General features: G+C 35.9%; 3 pseudogenes across 3 annotated transcripts; all 3 read right to left on the bottom strand.

Annotated features, from left to right (window-relative positions):
* Positions 1 to 1,095: 1,095 nt before the first annotated feature.
* AT2G06280 lies at positions 1,096 to 2,096 on the bottom strand (annotated as a pseudogene; the record flags this gene model as incomplete). Its single annotated transcript has 1 exon — positions 1,096 to 2,096.
* A 591-nt stretch (positions 2,097 to 2,687) lies between these two features.
* Positions 2,688 to 4,773, bottom strand: AT2G06270 (annotated as a pseudogene; the record flags this gene model as incomplete). Its single annotated transcript has 1 exon — positions 2,688 to 4,773.
* A 3,565-nt stretch (positions 4,774 to 8,338) lies between these two features.
* On the bottom strand, positions 8,339 to 10,572 carry AT2G06260 (annotated as a pseudogene; the record flags this gene model as incomplete). Its single annotated transcript has 1 exon — positions 8,339 to 10,572.
* Between the last annotated feature and the right edge of the window lie 1,463 nt (positions 10,573 to 12,035).

Here is a 12,035-nt window from a genome sequence, read left to right as displayed (position 1 = left end):
TCATGTTTAAAGTATGGGTTATAGGGTTTTGGCTTTAGACATTAGGAATTTAGGGTATATTTTTAAGGTTGTATTGTTTAGGGTTTAGGGTTTAGGATTTAGGTGGAATGGATTAGGGTTTAGTGTTAGGGATTAGGTTTTTAGGTATTAGGGTTTAGGGTTTAGGGCTTAGTTATTTAGTGTTTAGGGTATATTTTATAATGTTTAGGGTATATTTTAAGGCTATATTGTTTATTGTTTAGGGTTTAGGGTTTATGATTTAGGGATTAGTGTTTAGGGTTTAGTGTTTAGGATTTAGGGTTTAGGGTTTAGTGTTATTTTATAATGTTTAGGGTAAAAGTTGTAGTGTATAGATATTTACTTTAGAAATTTTTCGGAAAGTGGATATTGTTGTTTAGCATGTAATGTATTATGAAATAACAGGGCCGGCCCAAACCATTTCCATGCCTAAAGCAAAAATAATTTTAAGCCCACTAACAAACAAAACTTAAATGAAAATCCAAAAAAAAAGGAAAAGAAGGAACTCAAACCTGTCATCTCATGGACGTTTAGTACATTACACCACTATGCCACAAGTTAAATTTGAAATGATGCACTCAATTTTTACAATATATTTGTGATGCCTAAAGCACCAGCTTCATGAACTTTAGCCTTGGGCCGGGCCTGTGAAATAATGTAGAGTTTACTATTTACAAACTGAAGTTTATTTTAAAGATTTATGTATTCTCATCTTGTGGCTATGTTTTGATAGACAGTCTTTACTATTTAATAACCGAAATTTTTTTTAAAGATTTGTGTTTCTTTTTTATAGTTCTGTTTTGCTATTACCTGTTTAGTTTTTTGTATTCTACGTATTATATAATGTGTTCATAATTTATAGATTTCTTTTTACAGGAAAATAATGAATCAAAATGGATATAATGAATTTAATTAGAATATGTTCCTAACAAAAAACTACAAACAAATTAAGAATCATCCATATATTTAGGATTGTCAAAATAAAATATCATAAATGTTATTACAATCTGAAACCAAAGGCTTCTGTAGAAACATATTACATAAAATATAATCAATTTTTTCATGAAACACCCATTAATCAATCACCATTTTAATTTCTTCAACTTCAGGAATATCTGGATTAGGAAAAACTTTGGATATAGATTCATGACTCACAATCTTCACTCTGTTCGCCCTCCAATTTGACCTTAGAACCCTCCACCACCCTACTGCAACAATTATATTGGGCCTTCCATACATGCGAAAGTTTTTTTCAAAGTCTATAGCGGTCTGCCTGAAAGCCTCACACGACAATACCACTTTGCTGTTGCAATAAAATATGAACAAATATTTTTATACAAAACTATGCAGACCATTATGTATAAACAATATAAATATAAATCACTCACTAGCGATCCATGATCTTGAACGGGAGGGTGTAACCATTAACGTCTTCAATGTTGCCAGTCCTATTACTCAAACTCCCAACCTTTACCATCGCCCCAAGCAATTCTGCATCATTACAATCAACTTCTTTATAGGTTAAAAGTATTTTGACTAATAAGGACAAAAATGAAACTTACAATTATGACTAAACATGATTTATTTACTTACCCACCAAAATATTTGTTGGGATTGTGTCCTCGACTATATAGTCGAAAGGAGTTAAGTTTTGAAACAGGATGGTTTCCTTTGTTTCTGCTGGGGTGACGACAGTATTATCCATAAACTATATACCATATGGATTGGATGTTGACCGAATTGTTGCAGAGATCTTTCGGACAATGAATCTCGTTATTGTTTTTCACTGTTTTTCCCGCATCGACTCTAGATAAACAGCAGTGTACCGACGATCTATTGTTACTTCCATTTGACCACCCTACAAAATGCAAACCAAAAATGATAGTCCCATTGCACCATTCATAAAAAATAATTTACGCTACCTAGGTATAACAAAATTACCGATTCATCGACAAGAATGCAGCAAATTTCATAGGCGTTAGGATTCACAATTTTTTGTAAACCCTAAGTAGGCAGACACATATTGTCCATCCTGTAAGTACAGGTGACAACACGTGAAGCATATGGTAGTTAACCATGATAAACTCTTGGTAACACAGAATTTTGTGTGAGTTTTGGTGACAACTCGTGAATATCCAGTTTGTTCTAGAGCAAAATAAACTGTATAGAAGAAGATGTTTCCGATTAAATAGTGCTTGAAAAACTTTTTCACCGAATCGGCGCTACGATTAGAGATAACTTATATTCAATGAATTTGACTTTTTTGAAGGGGTTGTTTTCGATGAATGAATTAGTAATATTAACTGTATTAAAAGAGATATTTTGGAGAAAATAGTAAATATTGGTTGACTATGAAATGAAATTTTTAATATTTAATAATTAGACGATTGAGTTTTCTTTAAGTATTAACGTGTGACATTTTGTTTACCACCCAATCAATATGTTATCCACGTGTACTTGTCCATTATTACAATATTAATTGTAATGTATTATTATTTTTCCTTTTATAAAACTTCAGGGATTTATATGAATTAAGACGAAATTAAAAATTATAAGTAGAATGTAGGTTTATACTACAACATACATTGTCAAAAAATGACCCAATCCTAATACAAAAACAAAAAATAAACTGGTCATCGTTCTATCAATATAGTCGAGTTTAGTTGGATGTGATTTCAAAACATCTTCAGATTGGATTAGTACAACTTTTCTTGTTGTGGCCAGTCTTTTTGTATCTGCCACACCTATTAATCTTCACCTTCACACTCTTTGATTTCTGCTAAATCGCATAAAAGAAGTAATCAATTTCTGAATATTTATATGAACTAATATTCCAATTAAATAATGAGAATTGCACAAATACGAACCGGAAATTCCCCAATGGATTTGATTCGCAGATGTTTGGATCTCATAGATGCCCTTCTTGTCCTCGGGAGGAATATATTCAGACTTTCAATTCCATTTGGAATAACAACGTCTTCCAAGTTGAGTTCAGGATTTATTACATCCTTGTAAGTTGCTTTCCAAGTTGTTGTCTTGTAAAAGTCTACTATTAAGGATTCATATGACTGACCAACACTAGTAGCTACCAACATAGCATGTCCACATATAATTTTTAAATTATTGTACTCCTTGCAAGTACATTGTTTACGGTCAAGAAAGACCTGATGCTTCCCCTTGAACAGCCCCACAATTTCATAACTCCAAGTGTTAACTTTTCCAACTTTGCTTCCTCTGACTTTTGCAAGGTTTTTCGTCAACACTTTATCTACTTTTGGAGTAACTACACATGTATGCTTTGTGATATAACCCTATTTTTACTGCTTTTAGCTATGATTTAGGTATAGGTTTTAGAGTCCTTTTGTTATTTCTACAGTCTTTTCAAGTCTTTACATGTTTGGAATGCATTTGGAGATTATGGAGCATTCTCTGGAGCAAAACAGACAACTTAAGTTGCAGAAGCAGTTTTTGCAGACTAAAATCCGCGTAGGTGTCGAACGACACCACCCCTGGTGTCGAGCGACACCAATACCTGACGACAATTCAAAGACGCAACTTATTGATGTTTTGAAGATTTCCAAATTCCGTCCAGAACTTTCTCTTATTTCTAAAGAAGGTCCATCACGTTTTTAGGTCATATATATATATATAGTTTTAAAGGTCATTGTTTAGACCTAAGCTTGGAGAGGCTATTCTCCTCATCTCTTTTGTACTTTGGGAGCAAAACCCTGTGGAGACTCCCTTTAGAGAAGATCTTCTTTACTCTTTCTCTTGCTATTATTGATTTCTTATTGAGACTATGATTTGTGTTTCTTTGATCATGTCTGAGTAATCCACTTGTTAGGTTTAGGGTTTCTCATTAGGGATTCATATGGTTTAATAGATCGCCCCCTGCTAGGTTATCTGTAGAATTTTTCATCTTTAATTGTTCTTAATGCTAGATATAGATTGATCACCTAGAACTTGAATCCAGACAATAGATATACCCACCATAGGTATCTGTAGTTGGATCTATTATTTGATGAGCATGGTTTATAGGTGTGCAATAAGAATCGGCCTATCTACTAAGGTGAACAATTGAACTCATTTAGAATGCATGTTTAGGTTAAAGATCTTTTGGCATCTCCGGTTATTCTTAACTATAAGCATAGGGAGTTTCGCGGAACACCACCGGTTATTCCATAATTAGAGTTTGAGTTTAAGAATGGCTCGATAACAACCTAGCTATTATTAGATCTACTAACCAATAGTTTCCTGAGAATACCCTAAGCCTGACGTTACTTTCTTGTCTTACAACCTTACAATCTGCTATTGCTTCCTTTTGTTTCTTTTTATTTTCATTACTATCTTACTTAGCTTAATTCAAAACCTTGGTCTATTGTGTGATCCGAGAGCTTTGTGGAATTCGACCCTTAAGTGCTACAATCGATCTCTTATTTGAGAGAGTGGTCTTAAGGCAATTTGACCTATATATCAGTTTGCAAACTTCTTTCTTCTTGCACTAAACCATCTTGTTAACATAGCCCGTATGAACTTCAACAATTCCAATATGGGGATCCTCACCCTTTTCTTAAGGCATTGTTCAGAGTTTCTGAAATGTTGCTTGTCATAAGATTATATCGTTCACCTTGGAAATAGACCCTTGTCCAATGCTCTGTTTTCATCCTCTCAAGATATCCAGCACACTCATTGTTCTTCATGCTTATCTGCGAATAAATATCATTGAACTGTTTGCATGAATAGCTAAGCTTGGCAATCTTGTTTACTTGCATATACCTTTCCCTTATAGATCCCTTTTTCATCATCTTCAATATCCAAATCAGGGATTTCGTCCCTTTCATATTCAGTATCATCAAACAGCGGCGGTATATCAAACTCCTCATCATCAATATCATCAAGTCTTCTTGACTCTCTTTCTCTCTATCCTCCATTAGGCATGGCTCCTGAGTCAGTCTTAGAAGCATTAATCTAAGTGCTTTTACCATCTTCTTGAGAACTAAATTCCCTTGGACTATACATTATCTCAGGTGCATTAGAACAAGCTAACTCATCATCTAAAAAGTGACCCCAAAACTTTGTATCATATCCTTTCGGAGCAACTTCCTCTACACTTTCTCCATCCTCGACCTCTTCCTCACTATCCACTAATATATCTTCATAGTCTCCACTACTGCCACTAGTTCTACTTTTCCTCTCACCACCACTACTAGGTACTTCGTCATCGCCTTTGTTAAACATAGTCTCTAGTACTTCAACCTCAGCTATAACTGCCTCATCATCTTGCGCTGTCGAAATCTTTGGGGTTTCGGAACCTACATTTGGTGCTTCCCATCCAATGTTGATACGATTCAAATTGCCGTAAACCCACTCTCTCAAATAAGAGATCAGTTGTAGTATTTAAGGGTCGGATTTCCACAAAGTCCTTTTGTTCACACAATGAATTAAGTGTTAAGATTAAGGTAGAAGGGAATATGAGAATATAAAAGAAAACAAAGTAAATAAACAGCAGATTGATTGGTTGTGAAACAAGATAATAAAGAGTCAGGTTTAGGGTATTCTCAGGAAACTATTGGTTAGTAGATCTAATGATAGCTAGGTTATTATCGGACAATTCTTAAACTCAAACTCTAATTTTAGAATAATCGGTGGCGTTCCGCAAAACTCTCTATGCCTATAGCTAAGATTACTAGAGAAGCCGAAAAATATTATACTTCAGCATGCAATATAAACGAGTTCAATTCAGTTCACCTTAGTAAATAAGCCGATTCTTATTACACACCTATAGACCAGGCTCATCAAATAATAGATTCAACTACATATACTTATGGCGGGTATATCTATTGTCAGGATTCAAGTTCTAGTTAATTACTCTAGAACTAGCATCAAGAAAAATTAAAGATGAAGAATTCTATAGATCACCTAGCAAAGGGGCGATGTACTAAACCATATGAATCCCTAGTGAGAAACCCTAACCCTAACAAGCAAACTACTCAGACATGGAGATTGAAACAAGCAACATATTTGAGTAAGAAAGCATAAACAATTCAGTAAAAGAAAGAGTTAGAAAAGATCTCTTCACTATATTGAAATCTGAATGAATCTCTGAAAAACAGGCGATAAATAGCTTGTCTCTAAGAGAAAACTGGGATGAAAAGCTTGAAAGAACTTGATAGAAAGAACTTCTTGGGTCTAAACAATGACCTCTAAAACTATATATATGACCTAAAAAACGTTCAAGGACTAATAATGCAAATAGGGAAGTCTTCTGGGGTATATTTCCACTTCTGTAGACTTGAAAGCGTCATGGACTTCTCTGGGATGAAACCGGTGTCGATCAACACCAAGAGTGTGTCGGTCGACACTCTCGACTTGATCTGAAAGTGAATTTGTCCTTTAGCTTATTTTCTTCAGCTTTTGCTCCAAAATGTCTCCTTATCTCCATTCTTGTCTCTCTCTCCATAGAATACCTGAAATGACTCTAGAAATAACAAAAACACTCAAAAACCTATATCTAAAACATAGCTAAAAAGTAAAAATAGGGTTATATCAACTCATCCAAACTTAGCTTTTGCTTGCCCTCAAACAAAACACAAAGGCCGAACCCGTGGAAGAGGTTTTAAAAACAAAGGAACTCCCAATATTCTCTAGTCTATTGCCATGATCATACTAAACAAATACATATGCCTAACAAGTCTAATCAAATCCTAACCAACATGTACTTCTCTGCATGCGTACACAACATTCTAGATTCCACAACTATATCCACTAGGCTTTTATCGCTGGGTCCCATCAAGCAAGCTAATATTCAAGAACCTTCTAGACTTAGTCATGTACTATATCATGATAAATCGACCATTCTCTATTTATTATTTTTGGTATTCTTTCTCTCTCCAGACTTATTCTTTTTGAAGAGTAAACAAAAGAGTACTCGCATTACTGGATTGACATCCTCGACATATTTCCAACCTTTGTAATTGATCATTCCTAATAATGTATAATAATGGGGTCATGGGAAACAATCCTATCCCTATACATTACCGAAAATCGCATCACTCTCTTGTTTTTTATTTATAAGGGGAGAGGAATACTTTTCTTTTTCACATTGGTCTCAATATCAGTTATGAACAAGGAGTCAAGTTCTATAAACACTAACGGTTTTGATGAGGTAAAAGGAAAAGCATTGAGATTAGCTCCAGCCTTAATGGATTGTGTTGGAAACCAGGATATCCTCAAGTCTGTTGGTTTGCCATATGGATTTTCCAATAGTCGCATTAAGTCGAACATGCAGCATTCATCAACCAGGCAATAGTCCAAAGAAGTCTACATCATGATTCCTAACTGTACTAAACAAAGACGTTTTTTATTTTATTTTTGAATAAAAGAATATGACTCAATAACTATAAAGCATAATTAGTAAGTGCCTCCCCAGACTTAAACGTCACTTTCCTCAGTGGCATTCAAATCCGAAGAGAGCGGAAAAAATAAATCAAAAGGAAAAGAAAAAGAAAAATCATACCAGTGGGTTGCCTCCCACTAAGCGCTTGTTTAGAGTCAATAGCTTGACTTGGTGGAATTCAGCGCTTCGATGGAGGGGTAGAGGACTTATGCCTACTTATATGCTGAAGGGTGTGAGGTTCAGTTCAATTCCCCTACAAACACTAACATGTCGATGCAGCTATAGGGGGTGTCAATCCAGTCCACTGTTATTGCTAGCAATCAAGACGTGTACAGAAACAACTAAGTCAAGCCAGATTATAATGAAGGTGAGTTTCTAGTAACAATCCTAGGTCAGGATTCAAACAAGTAAAAATGAGAACTTAAAAGCCCTACTCGATCATTAGGTCGAGTAGAACCAACAAACAAAACTAAAATGCAATCAACAAGAGATACAAATAGGGGATACAAATAACATGTAAATAAAAGTGCAATCAACAGGGGATACAAATAAATCTAATAGAAGTCCTAAGGATGGATTCATTGATAAGGGCAACTCTAGGGTTCATCAGATGGCTAATACGTGAAAGGTAAATACCCTTGACGATAGATTCAAAAACCGGGTCAATCCACTGTCGTGACAGAGACCCTCATAACTCTACTACTTCCTAATCTCAACTGTCGTTGATGAAACATAGCAGAGCAAGGTTTAAGAAACAATCTACCAAAGCCAATAAGCAGACAAGCCAATATCTTGGTCGAGTCACAAATCTCTGGAATTTGTAGATCAGACATCCATTTGAACGTTATTTGGACGTTGGTATGATCGAATCTCCACATTAGCCAGCGAAAACCGCGTAGGGGCCAAGCGAATCCAGAAGGGTTTTTAAGTTCGATCCACACTAGATGAGTGTCGGTCGACACCGTCGAGTGATGAACGATCCTTTCTGTTCCTGTTTGACATTGTCTTGTCATTTGATTCGTCCCAGATCGGATTGCCTTGTGTTGATCGACACTGATGTGTGTCGGTCGACACCAACTCTACAACAGCGAGCTCCAACACAACCCTTTTCATGCTTTCTTCTTCAGATCTGACCATGATCGCGTTACAGCTCTTCCTTGGATTAGTATCAGGGGTGCCAGGAAGGAAACCCTCTTGTCTCTTGATAGACTGAGTAGTTTGAGCCACCTGAACATCTAGCTTCTTCATGTGAGAGCTCAGATTGTCGATCTTCCCATTAAGATCTGTGTAGATAGCGTTAAACTTTCCATTGAAGCCCACAACCAACTTGGACTGTCCCTCTAGAATCTGTTCAAGCATGGATTCCATCTTACTCTCAGTAGAGGGTGGAGGAGGGATTTGGTAAGAAGAATTACCATAAGTCCTAGTAAAGTTGCTCTGAGGATAGGACTTCTGGAAGGCAGGTTTTGGGGTGAAACCTAAAGAACTCTGGTTCTCTGTAAACCTGTTGCCACTAAAGTTACCATGTGGCTGTCCAAACTTCCTGTAACCTTGACCATTGATATAACCCGATTTTCACTACTTTTAGGTATGATTTAGGTATAGTTTTTAGAGTCATTTTGTTATTTGTAGAGCCTTTTCTAGTCTTTTCCAGGTCATTACATGTTTGGGATGCATTTGGAGATTATGGAGCATTATGGAGAAAAACAGACAACTTAAGCTACATAAGCAATTCGGAGACAAAAATTGACGTAGGTGTCGATCGACACAAACCCTAGTATCGAGCGACACCAATACCTGACGGCAATACAAGTGCGCAACTTATTGAAGTTTTGAAGATTTCCAAATTCGGCCCAGAACTTTTCCTTATTTCTAAATAAGGTCCATCACGTTTTTAGGTCATATATATAGTTTTAAAGGTCATTGTTTAGACCTAACACTTATTTATCTATTCTGTACTTTGGAGCAAAACCATGTGGAGACTCCCTTTAGAGAAGATTCTTCTAAACTCTTTGTTCTTCATAATTTCATCATTGATTTCTTATTCAATCATGTTTTGTTCTTCTATGATCATGCTTGAGTAGTTCTCTTGTTCGGTTTAGGGATTCTCACTAGGGATTTGGATGAATTAGTAGATCAAAAACCCTGTTAGGATAATATATTTAGAATTCTTTATCTTTGATTGTTCTTAATGCTAGTTCTAGAGTAAGTAACTAGAACTTGATTTTAGGATAATAGGTATACCCGACGTAGGTATCTATTACTGGAACTATCTTAGATGAGCCTAGTATTTAGATGCGAGCTAGCGTCGATTACTTAGGTGAACTTATCAAACCTGATTATAATGCTTGCTTAGTTCTAGGGATTTACAAGAGAGCTGAGATCAATATTATTAAGCATAGTGAGTAGCACGGAACGCCACCGATTACTCTATATTAGTGATTTGAGTTCTAGAATGGTTCGATAATATTCCTAATTTACTGCTAGATCTACTATTCTGATATTTCCTGAGAATTTCCCTAACCCCGACGTTTTAATCATCTGAATCTACAACCAATCTCTTTCATTGCTTTCTTGTCTTTAACTTTTATATATTTTCTGTTTAGCTTTATTCGAAATTGTTAGTCTATTGTGTGATCCGAGAACTTTGTGGAATTCGACCTTTAAGTGCTATAACAACCTCTTTATTTGAGAGAGTAGTCATTAGGGTAATTTGACTCATATCAACCATCAATGTAGAAGACTCCTTCTTCTGTCTCTGGCTCAAGCTCAATGGTCTCTTCTTTAGCAGCAAAGTGTACATGCTTCTTCCCTATAAGCAAGTTGTGAACTGAATCTAGCTTAGCATGTACCTCAGCCATCTGATTCCTTGAAACAACTCTTGCAATCTTCTTCCTCTCGAAGTCAACATTCTTGGTACTGTTGCTACAGGCAAGGTTCTCAATCAAAGCTGTAGCATCTACCAGATACTTGGTATTGAAGTTACCATTGCTCATTAAATCAAGAGCCATCTGATATCTCCAATCAACTCCTTTGAAGAAGGTACCTAGAAGTTGTACCTCACTGAAGCCATGATGCTGGCAGTCCCGTTGATATTCCTTGAAATAAACCCAGGCTGCCTTGAAAGCTTCTGTCACACCTTGAGTGAAGGTATACATCTTTTTTTCACAGCTTGTCTAACTTAGCATCATCATAGAAGTGGTTCAAGAAGGCTATCTTGATGCTTCTCCAGGTGGTGAGTGAACCAGGCTTCAATTGCTTCAACCAAGAAGCAGCTTCAATTGCTTAAGGGTCGAATTCCACAAAGTTCTTTTGTTCACACAATAAGCTAAAGTATCAAGATTAAGCTAAATGAGTATAAGGAAATAAAAAGAAAGTAACTAAGCAAATAGCAGTTTGGTTTGTTGTAAAACAAGATAATAAAACGTTAGGTTTACGGTATTCTCAGGAACTAAATGATTAGAAGATCTAGAAATAGCTAGGTTGTTATCGAACAGTTCTCGAACTCAAACCCTAATTATTGAATAATCGGTGGTGTGCCGTGCTACTATGTCTAGAATTAAAGATTTCCAGTGGTGTGCCGTGAAATCTTATACCTAAACATGCATTCTAAACGAATTTGATAAGTTCACCTAAGTAGATAGGCCGATTCTTACTGGATACCTATAAACGTCGGCTCATCAAATAGTAATTCTGGTAACAGGTACCTATGGTGGGTATACCTATTATCTGAGATCAAGTTCTAGTTAGGTACTCTAGAACTAGCATTAAGAACAACTAAAGATGAAGAATCCTACAGATAACCTGGCAAGGGGGCGATCTACTAAATCATATGAATCCCTAACGAGAAAACCTAACCCTAACCCTAACAAGCAGACTACTCAGACCTGACGGTTGACACAAACAACATGTATGAATAAGAAAGCATAAACAAAATAAAAAAAGAGAGAGTTAGAAAAAATCTCTTCACTGTTATGGAAATCTCTAATGAAACTCTGAAAATAGGGATGAATAGCTTATGAAAGTGCTCTAGAACAAGTTGCTTCTCAAGAGGCTAAGAAAAAGACTTGTTTGGTCTAAACAATGACTTTAAAACTATATATGTATATATATGACCTAAAGACATGCAAAGACTAATAATGAAAATAGAAAAGTCTTCTGGGATAAATATCCATATCTTCAAACTCTAAACCATCATGGACCTTTCTGGGCCGCAACTGGTGCCAATCGACACCTAGAGTGTGTCGATCGACACTCTTGACTTGATATGAAAGTGAATTCGTCCTTCGGCTTATTTTCTTCAGCTTTTGCTCCAAAATTTCTCATTATCGCCATTCTTGTCTCTCTCCATAGAATACCTGAAAAGACTCTAAAAGAACTCTAGAAATAACAAAAAGACTCCAAAACCTGTATCTAAAACATAACTAAAAACAGTAAAAATATTTTCGTTTTGCTTGCCCTCAAGCAAAACACAAAGGCCTAACCTGTGGAAGAGGTTTTAAAACAAAGGAACTTCCAACATTCTCTAGTCTATTGCCATGATCATACTAAACAAATCCATATGTCTAGCAAGTCTAATCAAATCCTAACCTGCAAATTTAAAAAATCATAAGGATTTTAA

Source organism: Arabidopsis thaliana, chromosome 2 (assembly GCF_000001735.4).
Source record: "Arabidopsis thaliana chromosome 2, partial sequence".
Classification (NCBI taxonomy): Eukaryota; Viridiplantae; Streptophyta; class Magnoliopsida; order Brassicales; family Brassicaceae; genus Arabidopsis; species Arabidopsis thaliana.
Note: the sequence above shows the minus strand (reverse complement) of the source record. Positions and strands in the feature narration are given on the sequence as shown.